General features: G+C 45.0%; 1 protein-coding gene across 2 annotated transcripts in view; it reads right to left on the bottom strand.

Moving 5' to 3' along the window:
* The window catches only part of PRKG1 (protein kinase cGMP-dependent 1), a 1,423,135-nt gene that overhangs the window by 1,324,225 nt on the left and 74,873 nt on the right, over positions 1-24,037 (bottom strand). The window lies entirely within an intron of this gene.

Raw genomic sequence — 24,037 nt, 5'->3', positions numbered from 1 at the left:
GGTTTAATTTTCATTGGCTGCTCCCTTTTTTGTTAGAGCACAGTCTGCTCAGGAAGTGCGTGTACAGCTTGTCCCCGTCACTCCCCGTCACTGTATTGGTTCTCTGGTAAGGACAGGGTGGGGATAAGGGTACAAAAAACCCTTGATTGACAAACAATTTCCCATTCGGACGCCCCAAAGAAATTCAATTATGACCGGCTCCCTGGGAGCATTGCCGCAGCCTCTAACCGTCTCCCCAGGCCGGGGTGTGAGTTGGGAGCAGGGCCGAGGTCCCGGACACACACGCGCGCACACACACCCAGAACCTGCGCTCCGGCACAGGGCCCGAGCTGCACGACTACGGGCCGACCTTAAGGAGCACAGTACCGCTGCATCTGACCCTGCACCCGGGACGTGCGCTCCTCCATGGGGCCGGAGCTGCACGGGAAGACCCTAAGGCTGCGGTCCCAGTCATGACTGTGACACGCGCGCCCGGCAGGGGGGGGGGGGTGCGTGCACAGCGCTAACCGCGGTCTCCAGGAGAGAGGGAGCTTGCGACGGGAGGGGGCGTGGTCAGGGATTTGCGGGGGCGTGGCCATCACGTCACGCGGCTGGCTCGCCCTCATTGGGTGAACCGCCAGTGGGGGCGTGGCCACGCCTCCGTCACAAGGTTTAAACTCAATTTCATTGAGTTAAAAAAAACCCTGCAGTACGGCGCGGCTGCACCTTCAGCGTGAAGGTGCGTACTGGGCCCTTCCCCATTAAGGGGCGGTGCTTACACGCACAGCGCACGCCAAGGTGTGCGCTGTAGCAGTGACTTGGACCACAGCCTTAGGAGCACAGTACCGCTGCATCTGACCCTGCACCATGGGCCTGCAGCTGCATGAGAACATGCGGAGCCTCACCGTGCCGAGAGGCTGCTCCGCATGGTGATCCCCCGGACTGGTCACTGTGGAGGACACAGTGTGAGAGGGGCGACGTGATGTCACCCATACCGCGCACATTTTATGGCGCTATACAAATAAAGACATACATACATTACCCACAGAGACTGAGCTACTGCACAATGTTCTGTTATACTCACATAGACTTATACACACACACCTACAGACCTAAAGTATACACACACACACACACCTATACACACACAGACCTATCCACACACACAACCATACACCTATACACACACAGACCTATACACATATACACACACAACTATCTACACAACAACTACACCTATACACACACATCTATACATACACACCTGCACACCTATACGAGCAAACACACGCACACCTATACACAAGCACACACACCTATACACACACTCCCACACTCAAACATCTCAATGCCTTATACTTCCTACTGGCAGTGTGTGTGTGTGTGTGTGTGTCTGTGTCTGTGTGTCTGTATACACATGTATAACATTTAATTAAACACTTCAAATTTCTGCTGGAAAAAAAAACCACAATGGAAGTCTTTAATTCTATGAAAATATATATTTTGTTTTAATTCTGTCACAACAATAAGAAGTTTCACTTCCAATATGCGTGCTAGGCACACACACCCTTTTTAACGTTTTATTGGCATAAAAACAATCTGACTGGAAATAAAAGACTATCTCAATGTAACATTTGTATTGTAACCCAAAAGGTTTTCCCAATGTTCCCCAATTGTTTTTTTTTTTTTAGATAAACATGCCATATACAGTACCTAATTGTCCCTAAGGGCCCTAGTCAATTAGCTGTGGCAGCCGCCTAATTGATCCCGCCCTCCTTCTCCTTCTGAACCGCAGTGTCAAATGATGCCATGGATGTGGTGTCGCGTTGCCATGGTAACGCAACAGCATGACATCATTTGATGCTGTGACGTCTAGTTGGTGACGTGCGTGGGGCCATTTGACGCTGCGGTTCAGTAGGAGAAGGGCGGCAGCAAAGGAGGCGGCCGCCACAGCTAAGTTACTTCCCATCAGGCCCAAGAGCGCGGCAGATGTATATGGGGGCGGACATTTTTGCCGCCCCAAAATGTTGCAGACTGCCCGATCAGAGAACCAGACCATCTAGTGGCTTGAGTCAGTGATGCAAAGGCGGCTTTTCAAAGTTGCTCTGGTGCGGATAGCAGAGCAGCCGCTCTTAGCTATTTTTAACTTAGCTTGGGCTAAGTCAGACGCGAGGACCAAGTTCTCAGAATACAACGTAGCTGTCGCGGTTGGATATTCTATCCGAAAACAGTAGCAGGATGCTCAGGACGAGGTCAGGATAAGCCTTCTGAAGCAAGAGCTAGTTTTCACCCCCAGTTGGTATGTATTTACTGTATTTTGTGCAATTATGTATGTCTGCGGGCTTGCCCGAACAAATGCAATTTATTCAACCTTTTTCTGCCTAGTGAATGATTCCGGTAAGGTAAAAAAGTGTTAAAAGTGCTGGTCTCCCGTGACACTGACCCAGATCCTGTGGGTACCCTTCTTAAAAACAGTCTCTGGCCGGTGCTATTTCACTAGGTGACTTCCAGCTCCAGAAGGTGTCTTGTGGCATAGCACAGCTTAGTTAATATGAGCCATTTTCTCCAATAAAGCCCATTTTTACCGCTTTCTCTCTGCCGTTCTCGCCCTTCTAACCCCAGACCCTGGCTAAATTCACACACGTGCATGCTGCGTTCCTCCACTCGCTCCTCTGAACGCCTCTGGAGGAATTCTCACACTCTCGCAGACTTCCTTCACTACAAATTTATGCTATCCTGTTTCAACTCTGCCCTCTCTCAAGCTAAACAAACCTACTTTTCTTCACTAATCAACACACACAAATCTAACCCACGCCAACTCGTCTCTGTCTTTGAGTCCCTACTCAGACCACCCTCTTCTTCCTCCTTCTCACCTCAGGACCTTGCTGACTATTTCAAGAAAAGGTGGCATCCATACGTCAGGACATCCCCTCTGTTTCCTCCTCCCATCCTACACCTCTTCCTAATTCTCCTCCTACCTTCCTTGACTCTTTTTCCGTTGTCACAGAGGAGGATCTGTTGTTGCTGATCTCCCTCTACCACTTGCCCTCTTGACCCCATTACCTCCCATCTCCTAAAACCCCTTGCTCCTACTATAATCCCTACGCTTACACATATTTTAACTCCTCCCTCTACTCTGGTACCTTTCCCTCCTTTTTCAAACATACAACAGTCATACCATTACTCGAAAACAGCAAGCTTGACCCTACCCGTCTTCTAACTATCGGCCTGACTCCCTCTTGCCTTTTGCCTCTAAACTCCTTGAACGTCTTGTATTCTCTTGCTTGCTCCATTTTCTCACCACCTATTCTCTCCTAGACCCTCTACAATCTGGCTTCCGCACTGCTCACTCCACTGAAACAGCCCTCACTAAAATAACTAATGACCGCCAAAGACAGAGGTCATTACACTCTGCTCATATTACTTGACCTCTCTGCAGTATTTGATACTGTGGACCACCCTCTTCTCCTTCAAATTCTCCATACTCTTGGTATTCGTAACAAAGCTCTATCCTGGATCTCCTTTTACCTCTCCCATTGTACTTTCAGTGTCTCTTCTGCTAACACTTCCTCCTCTATCGATCACTCTGTGGGGTACCCCAGGGATCTGTCCTGGGACCTCTCCTCCTTTCTCTGTACACACGCTCTCCAGGAGACCTAATCACATCTCTTGGGTTCAAATATCACCTCTATGCTGACGACACACACATTTACTTGTCAACACCCGACTATACACCTGCTGTACAGACAAAAGTTTTCTGAATGTCTCTCTGCGATATCATCCTGGATGGCCCTCCACCGAATTAAATATGCCAAAAACTGAGCTCCTCATATTTCACCCCAAACCTGGCCCCACTACCTCCTTCCACATTACTGTTGGAAGTTCGGTCATACACCCAGTAGCGCAAGCACGCTGCCTAGGGGGTCAAACTCGACACCTCTCTCACATTCAAAGCTTATCTAAAACCTGTCGCTTTTTCCTCCGCAATATTACAAAGCTACGCACTTTCCTCTGTTGCTCGACTGCAAAAACTCTGACAAAGGCCCTCATTCTCTACCATCTTAATTACTGTAACCTCCTGCTGTCCGGCCTTCCTGCCTCTCACATGTCTCCCCTACAATCTATCCTAAACGCTGCTGCCAGAATCACTACTCTTTCTCAGCGTCTCCCCTGCTGAAATCACTCTCCTGGCTTCCTACACTGGCGACACACTTTATTCGAGCTCGGCTAGTCCCACGAATTCGGGTATACCCGGGTGTATTGAGGTTTGGGACTGTTTTCTGCCCGAGTGCATTGGGTTATTTTTCAGGCAGGGATTGAAGCATTTTATTCCCGCTGGCTGCAATACTGCACAGTATATATATATATACTGCATTACAATTCATGAATTTATGCCATCTGGTAGACACGCGAAGCATTGCAGCCTATTAAATCCTAATCATTATCATTTAACAGATCAGCCGCCCGTCAGCCAGGCATGAACCCAGGCTGGGAAGGCAAACACAACGGGGCTTGTCAGAGGTGAGGAGCGGCGCATTCCAGGTATCTGCCAGGTACATACTGGGTATTTGCTCGAATAAAGTGTGTCGGTGCAGTATCAAATACCGTATCGCACACTCAATTCTCCTCCTCACTTTTAAAGCTTTACACTCTTCTGCCCCTCCTTACATCTCAGCCCTAATTTCTCGCTATGCATCAACCAGACTCTTGCGTTCCGCTCAAGGATGTCTTCTCTCTACCCCCTTTGTATCTAAAGCCCTCTCCCGCCTTAAACCTTTCTCACGGACTGCCCCACACCTATGGAATGCCCTTCCCCTAAATACTCGACTTGCACCTCTCTACCCACCTTTAAGACTCACCTTAAAACACACCTGCTTAACGAAGCATATGAGTAACACCGTGCTAATACTATACACCTGATACATAAAGCCTGGCCCCTTGCAGACACACTTACCAGAACTCCCTACTACTGTCTCTGTACGTTCTCCCTACCTACCAATTACATTGTAAGCTCTTCGGAGCAGGGACTCCTTTTCCTAAATGTTACTTTTATTTCTGAAGCGCTTATTCCCATGATCTGTTATTTGTATTATTTGTTATTTATATGATTGTCACGTGTATTACTGCTGTGAAGCACTATGTACATTAATGGCGCTACATAAATAAAGACATACATACATAAATTTAACAATGTTGAATCCCTTAATATATAAAAGTGGAACATGTGAAACATGCATGGACGACATTTCTTCTATTGTGTTATCTAAATAAATTGCTCACTTCGAAAGCCAGTATAGAAATAAACCCACAGCCGCCAGCCAACCGCAGTGCCACAGCCACAAAGACAGATTGTGTAGCTGACTAATCACACAGATGGTGTGACAATGTTAAATTGATGGCTTTAGTAAGTAGGTCAATTTTGTGGTTTTTACTTTTTTACCATACCTTGGTATCACTTAGCATACGTTTCCACTGCAGCCCGGGATTCTGGGTAATGATATGCAAATGAGCACACAGTGCATCACCACCTGCTTCTTGTCCATCGTAACAGGAACCCCTATAAGCATTAGATATCTACCACTGTAAGAAACCACTGCTTTGTATCATGGCAGAAAGACTACTTCGGGATTCATCCTTGGAATGCACTGGCCTATTGACAAGGATCCCGTAACTAGATGCTTGAGAAAATAGGAGCCAGTACTGTCATAATCTCCCACTCACCACCTTCCAGAACCAAAAGTATTAAAGGTTAAAACTAATTTGGGGGTTTGATATTGTTGGCAATTACCTACAATAGCAAAAATAAGAGCCTTTGATCTGGGATGTTATATGAGGGGCGCTATTGCTGTGTCTAATTATCGGGTAATGTTGATTAGTCATTATCTTAATGACCAACAATATTTTGCAATAAGCATGCTAAATGTAGAACTACTTCATGTGTTACATAGTCACACGTGTTCTTGTCGCTGTAAAAAATGTATTGTAATGAAGATCGTCTTGCACTGTTAGCTAGCAATAAACGTCTTTCAGTTGTCCTTGTATGCTAATTATCCAGATCTAAATCGAGCCTCTACTTTGGTGTTCATATTAAACTATTATTCTTTACCCAGTAGTAATTTCATGTCTTTGTATTCAATTAAGAGCACTTGTGATCAATCAGACGCTGGCAGTTTTTTTTTTTTATCATTACAGAATTTACAATCATCATTACATAACTTTGTATCATTCTGCCTTCTTAGAAATGTCATGTGCATACAGTACTGTATTCTGATGTAAATAAAGGCCACCTACTGTAGATCTGAAAAGTATAGATTTTAGGGGGGGTTTTTTCTGCATGATTTATACACCAAACCCTCAAACACACAAAATCCTTTACAAGGAGCCGAACATGGGGCCTCATGCAGTAAGCGCCGATAAGCCGTTTATCGCCATTTTTTCGCCAAATTTGCCCTCCCGATTCAGTAAGCGCCGATAAGTGGGAAAAATCGGCAATTTTTGTTGCCGATAAAAACTTATCGGCATCCGAGTGCCGATAAGCCACTTATCGGCACTTTTTGAACTCGGCTAAATTCAAGTAGCCCCGATCAGCTTTTCGCTGCTGATCGGCACTCCAGAATGGAGAGTTTTTCGGCAATTCGTCCCGCCAACTAAAGTTGGCAAGATGGTGGAGGAGAAGCATCGGCAAGGGCGACACTTAGAAAAAATCAGGCCTTTTTCCTGTCTGTGATTGATGCCGGGGGTCTCCGGAGCTGATACCAGCACCGGAGGCCCCCGGCATGAATCCGAGGCAGGAAAAATGCATTACAGCCCACTTCATTACCTTAGCGGCTAACTGCTAAGGTAATGAAGGGGTTAACCCACCGTGCCAGCTTTATTGTGGGTAGCGGGGGTGGGTGAAGGGGGTATTTGGCCCTTGTTGTTTGTTTAGGGCTTGCGGGGGGGGGGTTGCGGGTGCACTTAACCCCTTCACGACCGTAGCAGTTTATACCGCTACGGTCATGAAGGGGTTAAGCCCTCCCGCTACCACCCGCAAGCCCTAAACAACCACCGTTGTGGCTAATACCCCCTTCACCCACACCCGCTACCCACAATAAAAAATAATCACGCACAGTAGCCCCACACTAAATAAATATATCTAAATATATATATATATATATATATATATATATATATATATATATATATATATATATATATATATATATATATATAACCCCAACAACCCCTATAACACCTAACATACACTATATGCACATCAATGATACTATAGGCCGGCGGGGGCCCTCGGATGTTACCCGCAGGCCTGCAGTACCAATTCTGTGCCCCCCCCAAATTAATGTCAAAACACATACATACTTATAAAGAAATAACCCCCCCCCCTTAACACAAATAGTATAGTAATGGCCACAATTACTAATATCCATAAATGGATAATAGTGAATGTGCCCATTTTAAATACATAAACACCAATCAATACATTAAATACATATAGTACTCACCCATGTCCGGCTGCCACGATGAAGGCCACTCTCATCTTCATCCTGCCCATTCCCCCTCCGCTGTTGCACAACAGACACAAGAATGAAAACATCCAATGTAATGTCCCATAACCCCTTAATCACCATAGCGGTTATTAACCGCTACAGTCAATAAGGGGTTAACCCACCCTCACCCACCACTGGGGAGGCCTACATACCCTCCCACACTAACCCCCCATCCCGTGAGGCCTAACCACCCTCACCCACTACCCACAAGGGACGCCTACCCACATACCCTTGGGGCCAATACCCCCTCCCCCCACCCCCAGTACCCACAATAAAAACAATGCACAGCCCCACAATAAGCATCATTCTATTTATTAAATATATTACCCACCCCCTGTGCCCCCCCATAAATACATGATTTATCCTTTTACATACAGGGTTCATACCCCAGCCTCACGCGAGTCCCCGGCGGGCTGGCGGGGCACCTGACAGACCTACAGGGTACCAGCAACTTGTTTCACACAGGTTCTGGAGGCCTGTTGGTGGGTCCCGCCAAGCGCCATGGCCCCCAGGTGGTCTCCTTGGGTCACCGTGGGCCACAATTGGGTCCCCACGGTAGGCCCGCGGATGTCTGGGAGCCCCGGGTCAGACCCACGGGTGTCTGCGGGGCCTCGGGTGGTTCCCACGGGGGTCTGGGGAACTCACGAGTGCTCACTACGGGTCCGCGGTGCCCCCACGGATGTGGGACCACCGCTTCATCCCCGCAGACTACGGGTCTGCGGTGCCCCCACAGATGTGAGGCCACCGCTTCATCCCCGCAGGTGTCACCCGTGGAACCACCAGCCTGATACCCGTGAGATACCCGAGGAGACCGCAGATGGTCTACAGAGGTCTCACGCAGAACCAAGAAACCAACCCTGAATGTAAAAAAAATAAACCTGGCCTATACATTCAATACATACACCCCCCCCCCAACACCTACAGTACAATAATGTGCAAAATAACTATTATCCAGATACGGATAATAGATTATTTGCCCATTATTAAACACATTAACTAGCATATTAAAATAAATTAAGTACTACTGACCTCATCAATAAGAAGCCCCCTTCGCCAGCAACATCCTTGTCTTTCGTTGCCCACAAAATACATAGCCAATACAAAGCCAATACATTGCAATTACATTCAGATATCAATTAACCCCTTAAACACCTTATCGGATAATAACCGCAAAGGTAATTAAGAGGTTAAGCCACACTGGCCCGATACCCACCCTTCACCCATTCATTTGTACAGTGTCTTCATCATGCAACTATATATATATATATATATATATATATATATATATATGTATATATATACATACACACACACACACACACACACACACACACACACATATATATATATATATATACAGTGTTCGACAAACCTATACATTTGCTCGCCCCAGGCGAGTGGATTTAACCCCCGGGCGAGTAAATATTGGCCCAAGCAGCACACGTTTGGTACTAGGTGGCGAGTAGATTTTTTTGTGTGGCGAGTAGATTTTTTGGTGATTTGTCAACCACTGTATATATATATATACACACATGATGGACCAATATACAAATAAATGTAGAAGGGTTATCAAAAACATGCTGTACTACAAATACCACTTCTCCATACAGACACACAACAATAAAATCAATTTCCTTTAATAATCCAATCTGATCTTCCAATCAAAATCCCCAAATGCCAATCAAAAACCTCAAATGACAATCAAAACATTGCATTTACATTGTATATATGATGCATACAAATCTATGCACCATATACATTCTGCAAATGAATGTTAACACTAACATATTCAAAACAAAATACCAATACATCCAAACAAGTATACTATTTAAACCAATCCAGTAAACATAAATCAATTAGCATTCATTAATTACATCCCTAAACAATTTACATTCCATCCCTAACAATTAAAGAATTAACTAATTCAAGCGTTGAACAGAACAAGTTATCCTGTGAAAAAATATAAGTACCAACAAGAATACAATATACAAAAGCAAGCCTCACCCTGACCTAAAATACACCATACAATAGCAACAATTACATCTATCTAATTTTAAAATACATTATACACACATTTATGCATAGCAGCATAGCCAAATTAATTTAAAACACAGCAAATCAAGCTTTTAAAACAACATAATTTCTTACCCTGTATGTATATATCGATCTAGACATACATACACACTTACATACATACAGTGGCAAGAAATGATATACCAAAAATAAATAAATACACATGTTAAAAAAGCTTTTAAAAAAATTAACAAGTTAAATAAAATACATTTCTTTAGTTCACTTACCATTACTTGACCCACTCACCGACTCCCGTTGAACAGCTTACTCTCGAACCAATCCACCAGGCACAGGAACCCATAAAATAACAAACCATAAAATAATAAACATTAAAATAAAAATCCAAAACAATCCACGGGTCTTCTATTTGTAATCCATCTTCATCTGTATTCTTCTTTCTTCTATCTGCGGCTCTCTTCCGGGGTCTTCTTGTCTTCTACGGCCACGCCCTGGCCTTCTTCTTCTGTAGGAGGTCCTTCCTCCTCGGCGTCTTGCTTCAAAATGAGACGACATAGGCTTTTAAAGGCCTATGACGTCACATTTTCATCATGGTTCCCACGGTCCTGATTGGGCCGTGAAAACCATGTGTTTTGGCCGAGAAAAAAAAAATGATGACGTCACTTAAAGGCAATGAAAGCACAGCCAATCAGAATGGCTTTGCTTCAATTGCCTTTAAGATGACGTCATTAAAAGAAACATGTCCGTCCTCACATGGTACGGTAGGCAATCAGAGCGTGGGAACTCCATCCCAACTCTGGCTCTAGTATACTATGTGACAGAGGCTTGGGGGAGAACGGATGTGACGTCATTGAAAGCCTGTCACATGGTACTAGAGCCAATCAGAGTAGGGATAGACTTCTCACGCTCTGATTGGCCGTAGAAGAAAAGTCCCACAACGCGTTTCGCCCGCTAAGGCTTCTGGACCACCTGGTAAGAAGCCTTAGCGGGCTAAACGCGTTGTGGGACTTTTTTAATTGTTGCTGCTGCTGACCAGGCTCATCGGCAGTTTTGCTTTCGCAGTGATTCGGCAGGGATCGGCATGGATTCGGCCCTTACTGAATACTGCGAGGGCAAATCGCCAAAATAAGGCCTATCGGCAACCCTTGGCGATTGCACTTTTTCGGCGCTTACTGCATAGAGCCCATGATCTACTATGGTTGCTTCCCCTCATATAGAGGTAAAGGGAAGGGTTCAGTGTAGTGTAGGACCTGCATTAATTCTGGTTATACCTTGACGTGGTATGCAGGCTTATGACGCTTTGGCCAAAGGGTTTAACTAAATAACCAAGTAATTATTATTATTGAAGTATTTAAACTTTATACTTATTACCATATATGTTTTGTCAATTGGATGTGGCATTGTGCACCCCTGACTTTTGTTGTATACATTTGCCACGCCCAGTAGCACTCTTTTTGACATAAATATATTTTCATGATGTGGTGGGTGTGGGAGGTTGAGCTAGCTGGGAATGTGTGTTAAACAAGGAGCCGAAGTGCCGTTTACATTTGGTATAACCCTTTCAGTGTACTCAACTACTCAACCACGTGATCGCTTGGTGCATCGATCACGAGGGCGTCGCCAGGCTCCCCAAGGGGTGAACAGATGTAGAGGATACTCCACTTCCATTCTGATTGCGTTTACCACTCCATTGAACGTGATTTCACCATAGAGCATTTCTAACATGACATATCTTTTCTGTCATAGGGACCCTATAGTGCTGGTCCATATGACGTGCAGGGTACGTCTTGGGGCAACTCCGCATTAAGTGTCATATGAAATTCCTTAAGATTTGTATCATACATGTCATAGCAATATAAGTTTCCATTAATGGCTCGCCAGGAATAACATTTTCCATTACAATGTTGTGATGCTTTTATAGCCAAACCAAGACACCCCCTCATCTACATTACAAATGTATTGACACACTGACGTGGCCCATGTTTATTAAGCAGTAAGACCTCTTCTGGCGCTGGAAACAAACTTACAGCCCATTCCATTAATAATAGATGACTCCCTGGATCAACATCCTTCCCACGTTTACTTATTTGGAATATCCCTGTATACCTTTCCTTTCTAAAGAGATGTCAAACTTTTTTTTTTTTAAAGATATCTTTTGTATCTGCCATCACACATGACTAATGAATTCCGCCTTTTAATTATGCTTTTTAACTTCTTTCCTTTGTTGCTGGTGAAATCTCCTTTCCTCCAACCAGAAGGGATGACCCGTGTCCTTTATACTGCCCTTGGGATGGATGGTTGTTTTGAAAGTTCCTTGTACAGTGACCGAATATATTTGTATATAATTATCATATCCTCTCTTAGACGCCTCTTTTCTAATGTAAACATATAATTAAGCTAGCCTTACCTCATAATTAAGATTTCCCATCCCCTTTATTAATTTGGGGGCTCTTCTCTATACTCTTTCTAGTTCGATAATGTTTTCTTTATGAAGTGGTGCAAAAAACTGTACTCCATATTCAAGGAGTACAGTACTTTTAATAATGATTTATATCGTATATATGGGAGGAGTGGCTCAGAGTAAAGACACTGGCTGGCACTGAGTTTGAAGTCAGCTCCTTGTGACCTTGGTTAAGTCACTTTCTCTCCCTGTGCCTCAGGCACCAAAAACATAGATTGTAAGCTCCATGGGTAAGGACCTGTGCCTGCAAAATGTCTCTGAAAAGCGCTACACAAAACTAGAAACGCTATTCAAGAACAGTATTTGCCGCCTTTGCAGCTACAACCTGGGATTGGGCACTATTGAGCACTATTGCTGCCTACAAGCCCTCCTAAATCCTTCTCCATCATTGATTGACCTACTGTAATTGTGTCCTATTTAATTTGTAAGTAGTCTGTTACAGCCTGCTCTGATTTTACAACCTTACACAATTTAGTGTCATCTGCAAAGATGGTGACTTTGCTCTCAATCTCAACCTCAAGGTCATTTACAAACAAATTAAAAAGCAGGGGCCCAAGTACTGAATCTTGAAATACTTCACTTACAAATTTAGCCCAGCTGAAAAGGTTCAATTTATGACAACTCTCTGTTGTCTATTCTTCAGGCTGTTTTTTATTCAGATACAAATATTTTTACTGAGACCAATGTCCTCTATTTGTACACTAACCTCGTGTGGTACCATATGAAAAGCCTTTCCAAAATCTAAGTAGACCACATCAACTGCATTACCCTGGTCTAAATTCCTACTTACCTTGTCAAATAAACTAATAAGGTTAGTTTGGCATGACCTATCCTCCATGAATCCATGCTGACTATTATTAATAATGTGTTTCTCCATTAGGTATTCCTGAATATTATTTCGTACTAAACCTTCAAGTAGCTTCCCCACTATTGAAGTCAGGCTTACAGGTCTGTAATTCCCCGGTTGTGATCTAGCTCCTTTTTAAATATAGGTGCTTTATGCCAATTTTGTGGTATTGAGCCTGTGGGAGTCCTTGAATAGTAAATATAATGATTTTGCGATTACAGAATTTAGCGCCTTAAGACTCCTTGGGTACATGCTATCGGGGGGCAGGTGCTTTATTTGCCTTCATTTTAGCAAGCCGCTAAATATTCCACCTGTTGCAATTGACTCCTCATTGGTAAATACAGAGGCAAAGAATGTATTTAATATATGCTTTTCCCTTATGTCCAATAGTTTGCCTGCCCATCTCACATTGAAACTGATTTACATTCTCCTTCCCAGTCTTCTTGATAAGGTACTTGGAAGAACTTTTTAGGGATGATCTTACTTTCACTTGCAATCCTTTTTTCATTTTGAATTTTTGCTAATCTGATTTATCATTTTGAGACTGTTGTTACATTCCTTATAATTCTGATACGATGCCTCCGTCCCTTCTGACTTTAAGCCTCTGAACGCCTTCCTCTTCCTTTCCATTTCCTCCCCTACCTGTTTATTTAGCCACATTGGTTTAGACTGGTTCCTTTTATATTTATTACATAAGGGTAAGTGTGCTCTCCTAACAATGTTTTAAAAACTGCCCATTTATCTTCCACATTGTTTCCTGCAAAAATGTAATCCCAATTTATTCCTTAGTTTACTAAAATATGTTCTTCTAAAATGTAAAGTCTTTATTGAACCTGTATAATATGTTTTTTGATAATTTATTTCAAATGAGACCATGTTATGATCACTGTTTCCCAAATGTTCCTGTCAGGAATCCGTTCCTGGGTTTGGCTGGAGCCCATCCATCAGAAGCTTTGCAGGTTCCAGACAAACTATTCCCTGTTTCTGCAATCACCTGCCTCTTGCTGCCTCCTGTGCAGCTCTGGCTTGATTTGGCCTCCTGTGCTATTTAGTTCCTGCCCCGCCCTCAGGAAGTTGCTGGACATAGACTTTGCAATCCATGTTGCAAGTAACTGTGCTTGTCACAGACTCTCTGTTTGGCCTGCCACGCCTCCTTGTGCCTTGTCTCTGGCTCCTATCCCCTGCATCCCAAGGCCTTCTCGTGGAGTAGCCCCAGCGCTGCTTTCCTTGTTCCTGGCAGTCTTTGCCTACGCCGTGCTGAAGCGGCTACGCTGGTTTCCCCAGTGTTTCCTGTGGTGTGTCTGCACCCTGCTTCCTGGGGCCTCCGTCCTGCTCTGTTCCTGTTCCCTCCTTCCAGAAACCCTGCCACGCCAAAGCTTCCTGTTCCTGTGAATCCTGGCCTTTTCCCTGACGTGCTGCAGCACCTTCGCTGAAGCATCTCCGCTGAAGTGCTTCACCCAAGATTGCCTGTTGATGACCTCGGCTTGTTTCCTCGACCACCGCTCCTGTGCCGTCTGCCCTGACCCCTGCCTGGATAACGTTAACCCTGCTTTCTCCAATCCTGACCTGCCTATGTCTGACCATGGAATCCGCACTCCGGACCTGACTCCGTGGCCTAAGGTCGGTGCTTATACATCCCCACCTCAGCCCCGCGGTCCGGTACCAGTTTGTGGCGAGCACGATCGTTACAGTTCCCTGCCTTGAATATTTCTTATTACTTCTACATTGTTTCATATTACCAAATCTATTAATGTTCCTCTCCTGGTTGGCTCCATGTAATTGTATTTTAGAACCCACAAGAAAACCTGTTTATTTTTTAGTTGTATTCCTAATCGCATTGCTCCAGTCTATGTCCGGATAATTAAAATAACTCATTATGAAAATATGACCTAGTTTTGCTGTCCTCTCCATTTGCAAAGGTATTTTGTCTTATAGCATATCCCTACAAACATTTTATTTTTTTAACTTTTACCTCTACTGCTAATTTCTATCCAAAAAGTCTCTGCATTTTCATCAATCTTTTCATAAACATCTTCCCTTATAACAGGTTTTAAATCCGATTTAAAATATAACATACTACATCTCCTCATCTATTTGCTCGATCCCTCCAAAAAAAAGGGGAATAACCCTCTAAATGTACTGCTTTGCAATGAGTTTCATCCCAGCATGCTTCAGTAATGCCTATGATATCATATTGCTCTCGTCTAGCTATTAATGCAAATTCCCCAATTTTATCCATCAGGCTTCTTGCATTAGCAATCGTGCACTTAATGTTTTTACCAGTCTGTGCTACTGTTCTCTTATCCACTCCTGCCTTTCTACTCTCGTTGAGTTTAAAGTCTCCTGCAACTTGTTTAACATCCTCCCACCTGTCACAGAAGATCCCTCTTCGTTGAGGCGCAATCCTTCACTACTATAAAGATAGTACCTCTAAGAAAAGGGTTCCCGGTGCTCTAAACCCCCTAACCTTCCTTCCGCCAGCACTTTACTAGCCCTGCATCACCTCCCTCAGCTCCAACAGCCTCCTAGCGCACGGCACTGTTCAGAGGCGGATTTCCTGTTATCCCCGGGCCTAAGAGCCAGAGCCCCCTGGCAACCCTAAGGCTGTCCATAGTGCAGGCTATGGAAACAAAGACTAGGGCGGCAATGTAGTAGTGCATAGTGTGCGTGCGCTAGACCGTGCACATGCGCTAGAGGGAGAGCGGCACTTCGCAATACAAACAAGTTTGTTTTGCAAGCGCGATGCTGGGGAGGAGGAGGAGAGCGGAAGCCTAATAGTGAATGAGCTTGTTTACTTGAAATAAATGCCTATTACATTTACAATATACTATGTAGTATTATGGTGACCAGATTTTCAAAATGAAAAACCGGGACACATTAAAAAATTATTTATAAAACAAATGACATCACGTGACGCACCCCGTTGCCATGACAACGAGACACTGACGTCAGGCGGTAACATGTTGCCATGACAATGCGGCATCACATGATGCCTCGGCGCCATAATACGTCCCGTTGTCATGTCAACTTGATGCCGTGAGACGTCATGGAGCGTCTCGTTGTTATGGCAATGTGCATTACGTGACGTCGCGCAGCCATGTTGATGGAATTTGGAGGGGAGGATACAGCCACACACAGACAGTGACACACACACACACACAGACAGTGACACACAGACAGTGACACACACACACACACACACACACACACAGACAGTGACACACAGACAGTGACACACGCACACACACAGTGACACACACACACTCACACAGTGACACACGCACACACACAGACAGTGACACACGCACAAACACAGACAGTGACACACGCACACACACAGACAGTGACACACGCCCACACACAGTGGCACACACACAGACAGTGACACACGCACACACACAGTGACGCACACACAGACAGTGACACACACACAGACAGTGAAACACACACAATAAGCCCACCTCTGCAAACACACACACACATAATAATAAGGTCTCTTCCCCCCTTGGGGTGGGTAAGGTGCCTGGGAGGGGGGTATAAGGTGGCATGTGGGTTACCTGGGGCCCGTGGATGGGCAGCTGGAGCAGCACAGGTAGCCAGTGCAGCTGAGAGACTGTCAGGCCCACCGAACCTAAAGGGAGGGACATAGGGGCGGAGCCTAAGGAAGGGGAGGGCCCGGCATTACTGAAGGAGAGAAGGGAGGGGGGCAGTGCTGAGGGAAGGGCCCGGCTTGCAGCACCTCGTCAAAACTCCGCCCCCCCCTCATCCTCCAATCACAGCTGGCATTTTCCTGCTATCTCTGCTACCCCCCCCCCCCCTTCGCCCGCTTGGGAGGGCAGCCAGCATCCTCCGCTCCCCGCAGCCCCAAAAGCCGGGACCCAAAGAAAAAGACGGGACAATTTGAAAATTAATTGGAAACCGGGACAGCACATGAAAAACCGGTACTGTCCAGGCTAAACCGGGACGTATGGTCACCCTATGTAGTATGTCGTTTTATATTATCTATACTGCCTATATTTTGGGGCATTTTGGTACACCACCAATGCTGCAAACACTCAACTGCCAAGAAGAGGGGCTGGCCATACTTCGTAAAGCAAAGCTTTGATGGCACTACTAACAGTGACGTGGTTAATCTATACTCTCCTCCTGCCATTTTTACATCTTGGGAAAGAAATAAATATATATATAGATTGTAAGCTCTTCTGGGCAGGAACTCCCTTGCCTAGTGTTACTTTCATGCCTGAAGCACTTATTTCCACTACGTGTTATATTATTATGTCGTGTATTACTGCTGTGAAGTGCTATGTACCTGGATGGCGCTATATAGATATAGATATACAGGGAGTTGTGGATATATAAAATTAGATTAAAAAAAGAAAAACAATGATAATAAAATCAATATTTAGCACAATCCATGTTGCTTTAAAGGTTTTAAATCCCTCATGGGCTTGATATATTAATACTGATATTTACAGTAAATCTCTCAAAATGGGAGATAGCTTCCATTGCAAGGATATGAACTTGTTTCTAGCGATACGTGTAATGTCTTTCAACACTTCAGATGCCGTATAAGATTTTTTGTCCTGGGAAAATTACACTCACCATTTATCAGTCATGTTATCCTTAATTACTCAGACTCCATTGTAAAATCCATACGTACATTCATCAACGTTGGCGGGATGATAAGGGAGCCAACTCTTCCTGTACAATCAATCCCTTTATCATCTTTCACTTTTGTTTGAATTGATCAACATTTCTACGAACTACAAGTACAATGCTTTTCCATGATTTTATCCAATGACAATGCGGGCAAAATCTCCTACATATTCCAGTCCCAATAAAAGCTTCCCGGGCCATGATCATTTATACTGTAGTGCCGATGGGTATTCCAAAACAAATCTGGGGCTATCACCAAAAGGACCCAGGTACATGCTGGGCACATGCTGGGTACATGCTGCAACATTTCAGGGACATTTCTGCAGACGGACTAATGGCCCATCGGATTAACAGCGGGGGTCCCTGGCAGTCCCATTCAAACTGAATAGGACTGCCAGGGACCCCTGCTGTGTTAATCCGATGGGCCATTAGTCTCTGCAGAAATGTCACTGAAATGATGCAGCATGTACCCAGCATGTACCTGGGTCTTGTTGGTGATAGCCCCAGATTTTCCAAGGCAAGTTAAAGGCAAGTGTTACAATACTTGTCGGCGCATATGTAGTGTTAACCTTCGTGTAGGAGCTATGAATGTGTAGCAATCCGTTTCCTGGGCAGGTTTTATGTACTTTACAAGGGATTATAAAGTGGTAAGTATTTGAAATGCAGCTAATAAAATCCTGTACACTTTCAGTTATTTCCAATCACCGTATCTCCGATCACCGAAGCTGTTGCAGAGTCTTTCTCTCATCTATGCACAGATATGTGGTTATGGGACAGTACCGGAGGCAGAAATGCTCTTCTTCAAAGGTCTGGATAACCCATTAACCTTGTGAGTTCCAGAGGGGTCAGCAGCGCATTGTACAGGCATACAGTGTGTTTTACAGCCATTTCCACGATGGAGTCTAATCTTCCTGCATGTGTTGGTTATAATTCCAATATATGCTGCTAAAAATGTTATACCATGTTTAGCCATTGATGGTTAAAAATCTATTCAGTATATGTTAACATGCTTTCAGAAGTGTAACTATAGCGAGCAGAATGACCAATGCATGGCATGTATAGCATATGGGTGCTAAGCTATCAGGCCCATAGAAACCATTCTCTTAAATGGGCTATAGGGTGTCTTAGCACTGCTTAGGGTCAGATCTACCGGGGGGTCCGTTGTTGACTTAACGAAGCGCTAAATGAAGTTAAAGCCTCATTAAGCGTTAATGGGAATCTTCAAAGCAAAGCTCAATAACGAGTATTAAGTGTTGTTTTGGGCTGGAAAAGGGCATTGGGTTAACTACAATGGACGTTAGTGCTAATGATGCAAAAGAGGTATTGCCCTAACAACACCCACCCACAGAGGCCTGATAACGCTGCAGCTCAAGCTGTCCCATGTCCCGCTCCCTAAGGGAGAATCCCCGCTGTTACCTTGGTGTTGGTGCTACCTGTATGGCTCACAGGAGGCTCTGAGCATTCGCCGGTGGTAGTAGGGATCATCAGGACTGGCTTTTAGGGATCTACAGCTCTTCTATGATGTTGCAGCGCCTCCATTCCCACAGGGCCTATAGGGATAGGCGCAGTCCCCTGAGGACAACACAGTCTCTCCCTGAAGAAAGTGCAGCCTCAGGCAGGAGTATAAAACAGGAACGGTTCTTTATTGCAGCAAGTACAGCAGTACACACCATACATCACAGCATACTCTTTGCTTTGGTCCCTGGACTCCACCCCCAGGGCTCGAGGCCCCAAAGGCCTATCCTCTGGTGGAGTATGGGGTAGCTCCACTCCCCTGAGGGAGGGGAAGGAAGGTGAACCAGAGCCCTGGCTCCACTCTTCCAACAACTCACCAAATTTAGGCTGCAGACCATTTTTATTACCAAGGGAGGGTCCTAAGTCTGAGCCCCGAATAGAGCAGTACCCAGGGCTTAGCCCCCCTCCTCCCCCCCTGTCACCCCAGGGAGTTGTTTACTGCAACAGCAAGAGCAGATTTAACCCTACCACTAAAAACAAAAAACAAAAAAACAAAACTGTGCGCTACTACCTAACTACCTATAAAGTTTAAATGTATAAATATATACAGTGCAGTGACTATACCATCAATTTAGTGATACAAAATTTATAAAAAATTAAACCACAACTCCCACAGTGAGATAATTATACATTAAATAATAAGTGCCACATAACCGTGTTGGGGATAATGGCGTCTGCAGCTGTAAACGCAGGGGTGTCTCAGCACCCCACACACACTAAGAGAATGGAAACAAAAGAAAACAGCGCACAACGCCAAATAGTGAAGCAAATTCAACAATATATTATAGAATTAAAAAGGGGGTAATATATCTGCGTACATGAAAAAAGTTGGTAAAAGGCATGTAGTGTGTATCACACTGTTTACCACTCGGCAGCTGTTAGCTGTAGATTCAGGTGCTTGCTTCCCTCTGCTGCTGCAGCTCAGTTGATTCTGGGGCAGGACGTCAGTCTTTTCACTCCCAAGGGGATTTCCCTTCATGCAGCCAGGTTCAGCAGCCGGTACTGGGGCTCGGTGAAATCGCTCCTGCTTCCTAGCCGATATGAAGCTGCTCCTGTACCTCGGCAGGTGTATCCTCTGCACAGAGGTTAAAACGCAGCTTGCTGGGGTGCCCTCAGCGTGCCACGATGCCGCTCCGTCGCGGGACGCTGTGTAATGACATCACTGTCTACACAGCACTCACTATTTGGCGTTGTGCGCTGTTTTCTTTTGTTTCCATTAACCCTACCACTGCCTGCATTGTTAGGCAAGTGATTAGCTAAGTTGCCAATCGATCCGTTCTCCTGTAATCGATCGCTGAAGATTCGGCTCGGGGTTCACCAAATGCATCTTGGGTAATCTTCTGCTGCACTGACAGCAAAAGTTCTGTGAGGAAGATCATGTGACCAGGCAGGCTCAGTGAATTGGTTCACTGCTGGAGTGGGCAGGGCTCAAAAAGGTGATGCTGTTTCAGAAAGGGGAAGGGGATGTGACTTTGTACATGGTTGCTATTGGAACAAAAATGTGTGTTACATTAGAATACATTAAACGTGTCTTTAAAATTCAAAAATGAATAAAGATTTTTTTTTTAAATGTATTTTTTAAAATGCTACAAGTATTTTCTCATAGTAAAAAACTGGTTTATTAAAAACACACCTGCAGGATATGGCTTGAACCGCAGCTTGTAAGTTAATGCAGGGATTACCATGGAGTTGGTTTAGTCGTAGCTAAACTTGGCATAACTCCCATTCAGATCCTGAAATAGGCTTTTATATGGTCTAGTTCAGGGGGGCGCAAACTTTTTTCCCTGCGCCCCCTGCCGGCGGTCCCCTCACTCCCGCGCCCCCCCCTAAACCCCACTTACCTGCGCTCCGGTGTCATGACGTCACGTTGCCATAGCATAACGTGACGTCACATGACGTTGCCATGGCGAGGCAGGAAGGAAGCCGCCGGAGCCTAGGTAAGTAAAGGTTTACAGAGGCCCTGCAGCTCCCCCGGCACTTAATTTAAGTGCTTGTGGGAAGCGCGCGGGGCCTCTGTAAACCCTGCGCCCCCCCGCCGGCAGTCTCGCGCCCCCCCTGGGGGTCGCGCACCACAGTTTGCGCTGGTCTAGTTGACTGTAACACCACAATTAGGTATGATTGAACTAACATAGTGCTACTTGCGGCATTCTAGCCTTCTCCTTTCCTCTCTTTTTGTATCTTTAGTTAAACACCTGTTTAGGGTTTGGATGGAAGTAATGTGACCTTTAGGTGAGACAGGCGTTATGTTATTTAAAGTTAACACAAGTCAGTACTAACTTAACATGGTGTTAAGCCTACGCTAATGAGATATACAGTGTGCGTTGTTTTGGCATATAATTAGTGGATATGCGTTAACCTCATGGACAATTCTATCCGTTTATGATCATTCCTTGTGAGCCCTGAGTTAACCAGGGTTACCGTACGTCCGTGTTTTCCCGGACATGTCCGGCTTTTTGATTTGACTCGCCGTCCGGGAGGAAGTTTTAAGTATCTAAAAAGTTCCGGGATTTCCGGCCTCGCATGCGCGAGCGAGTGCTGACCGTGCATGCACGAGCGGCGACCATGCATGTGCGAGGGATGAGCACCGAGCACGCATGTGCGCGCGATGAGCACCGACCACGCATGTGCCAGCGATGAGCACCGACCACGCATGTGCCACCGATGAGCATTGACCACGCTTGCGCAACGGTTGTCCTGGTTTGGTGTCCTCTTTTTTTGAATGGTGAAATATGTTAACGCCTAAGTTAACGAGCCTCTATGGATCTGGGTCTCAGTAAGTACTGTATGGCCCATAGTATGAAGGCTTTCTACATGTCTTACTGAGGAGAGAAGTATACACATACAACCATTCCAAGGTATACATATACGCCGGGCTTGTTTTCAGGGGTTCGTGGTGGGACGCAGTTGCTGTGTACCTTTTTTCACTGACCCCGTGGTAAATATTATATAATCTAAAACAAAAAACCATCTTTATATTTGATCAAACAATTAGACTGTAATTATTAGTTACAAAAATAATAATATAGATAGATTTGAAATGATTTTGAAATGTGAATAAATGTGTATATTATTGCGCATGTCCAAGAATTATTTTGCCCCGTGTCCCATCCTCACGTCTGCGTTCCCTCACCTTTTATTCTAGAAACAAAGCACTGCATATACGGATACTGTACCTTGTTAATCCTTTATAGTAATGAATGTATTGCCAAAACCATTCTCCAAGCTCTCCCAGCACTGAATGGAAAATGAAAGTGTGCTTGATGGCTGCCCTCACCTTTCCTCGCTTTGCATATACTTGCAAGCCTGTCATGTTCATCTTGGTCTCATAATGTTTTTGTTTTTTACACTCTACAGAGTAAACTGAAATCTGTCCTGTGTACTGAATTAATTTAATGAAGTCACTACATCACAGTTCTTTTCTTCTTCTTGTTTCCCCATATCCTCTGGAACACCCTGCGCCCAAGAGAGCCTACGGCAAATAATCACACAAATAAGAAGCATTTAGTACATATAATATTGCATTTCCTATTCATCCCGGAGTAAGCAGGAGTCTTTGATTTTGATCGCACTATTGGAAATTAATTTTAAGGGGGGAAAAAACTAATCATGCCTGTTGGTTGAAATGATTCACTGTTGGAATAATCAACCAACCCCATTATGAAACACACAAGTAACTCCAACTGCAACTCCTCTGATGTACCCGTATCACCAATCCCTGCGGATGACATCGGAGAGGGAGCATGTCTTATTTAGAACCATATGCATTACTTAAGAATACATCTTCTGGCCCTTTCAATTGCAGTTGTCTTCTGGTGGTGGAAGGTGCCCTATAGAGTAGAATTACTTGGTATATGTAGCACTTCAGGCGGTAATTCTACAGAATATTGTCTATATATGTGTCCAATAGCAGAAAAAGCTTGTTCAGGTCAATAGGGGTTGTCGCCCAATCGCACGCCCCCTTCAGACAATATAGAATGACTTCCTTAGTGCCATATGCAGATATAGCCCAGCTTATTGTTCCTGTGATTGCAGCTGCAGTGTACATGCTGGACCACTGTTCCCCCAGCATGCCACACCTTGCTATCTCCCATTTATATCTTGCGGGGGGAAAAAGCTCTCCCAGGTTCGGTCATTTGTGTTTTACAGCTTTGACCACCAGGTGGTGTGTGAACGCAAGTATACTGTAGTTTTTATACCAAGGCTCTCAATGGCACAGCGATTTCCATAACTGTTTCCTGCAACACACATAACACCACCATCTTTTTACAACACGTTTCTTTGTATCAAAATTGTATTTTTTTTTATTTTGGTCCCATTTATTTAACCTTTACAGTGCCGGGGGGGGCCGGCAGCACCAGCAAATGACGCAGCAGGCGTACCGGATGCCAGTAACGGAAGTGGAGGGGGCGCTACTTATGTTTAAAAGGGACTGGCCCACCCATCAGAGTGGTCAGCCTGATCTGGACCTATAAACGGGTCCGACCACGTACAGTAGATTGTAAGGGCACACAAAGGGTTAAAACCGAAATCTTATACTTACATTTTTGTCCTGTAACAAATGATATTGCCGTATTTTGCCATTGTTTTAAACTTTTTCTTGTTCTAGTGACACACATATCTAACAATTGTGGCACAGAACGGTGTCATGACACCCTGGTAGAGAATCACTAGTTCATACACTATAAGGGCCCTTTTCATTAAGCTCTGATAGTGCCTGTCACAGAGGATCGCCGGTCAACGACCATTCAAGTTAGTGGCAGTTTTCCTGCGATTGTGCTACTATCTGCCCCATGTTTTATAGCAGGGCAAGGTGAGCGAGGCGGACGGCTTGGGCCCCGTGCTCCCTCCTCTCCATCCACCTGTCGGCGTCGGGATTCACCTTCCACCCCACTCGAGAGGGCAGCTGGAGGAGGGAGTGCGGGGCCTCCCCTCTTCTAGCTTCTCCCTCCAGTTGGATCCCGGCGCCGACAGGCGGAGGGAGAGGAGGAAGTGTGGTGCCCCCGG

Source organism: Ascaphus truei, chromosome 8, assembly GCF_040206685.1.
Source record: "Ascaphus truei isolate aAscTru1 chromosome 8, aAscTru1.hap1, whole genome shotgun sequence".
Taxonomy (NCBI): domain Eukaryota; kingdom Metazoa; phylum Chordata; class Amphibia; order Anura; family Ascaphidae; genus Ascaphus; species Ascaphus truei.
This window is presented reverse-complemented; position numbering and strand designations above follow the sequence as displayed.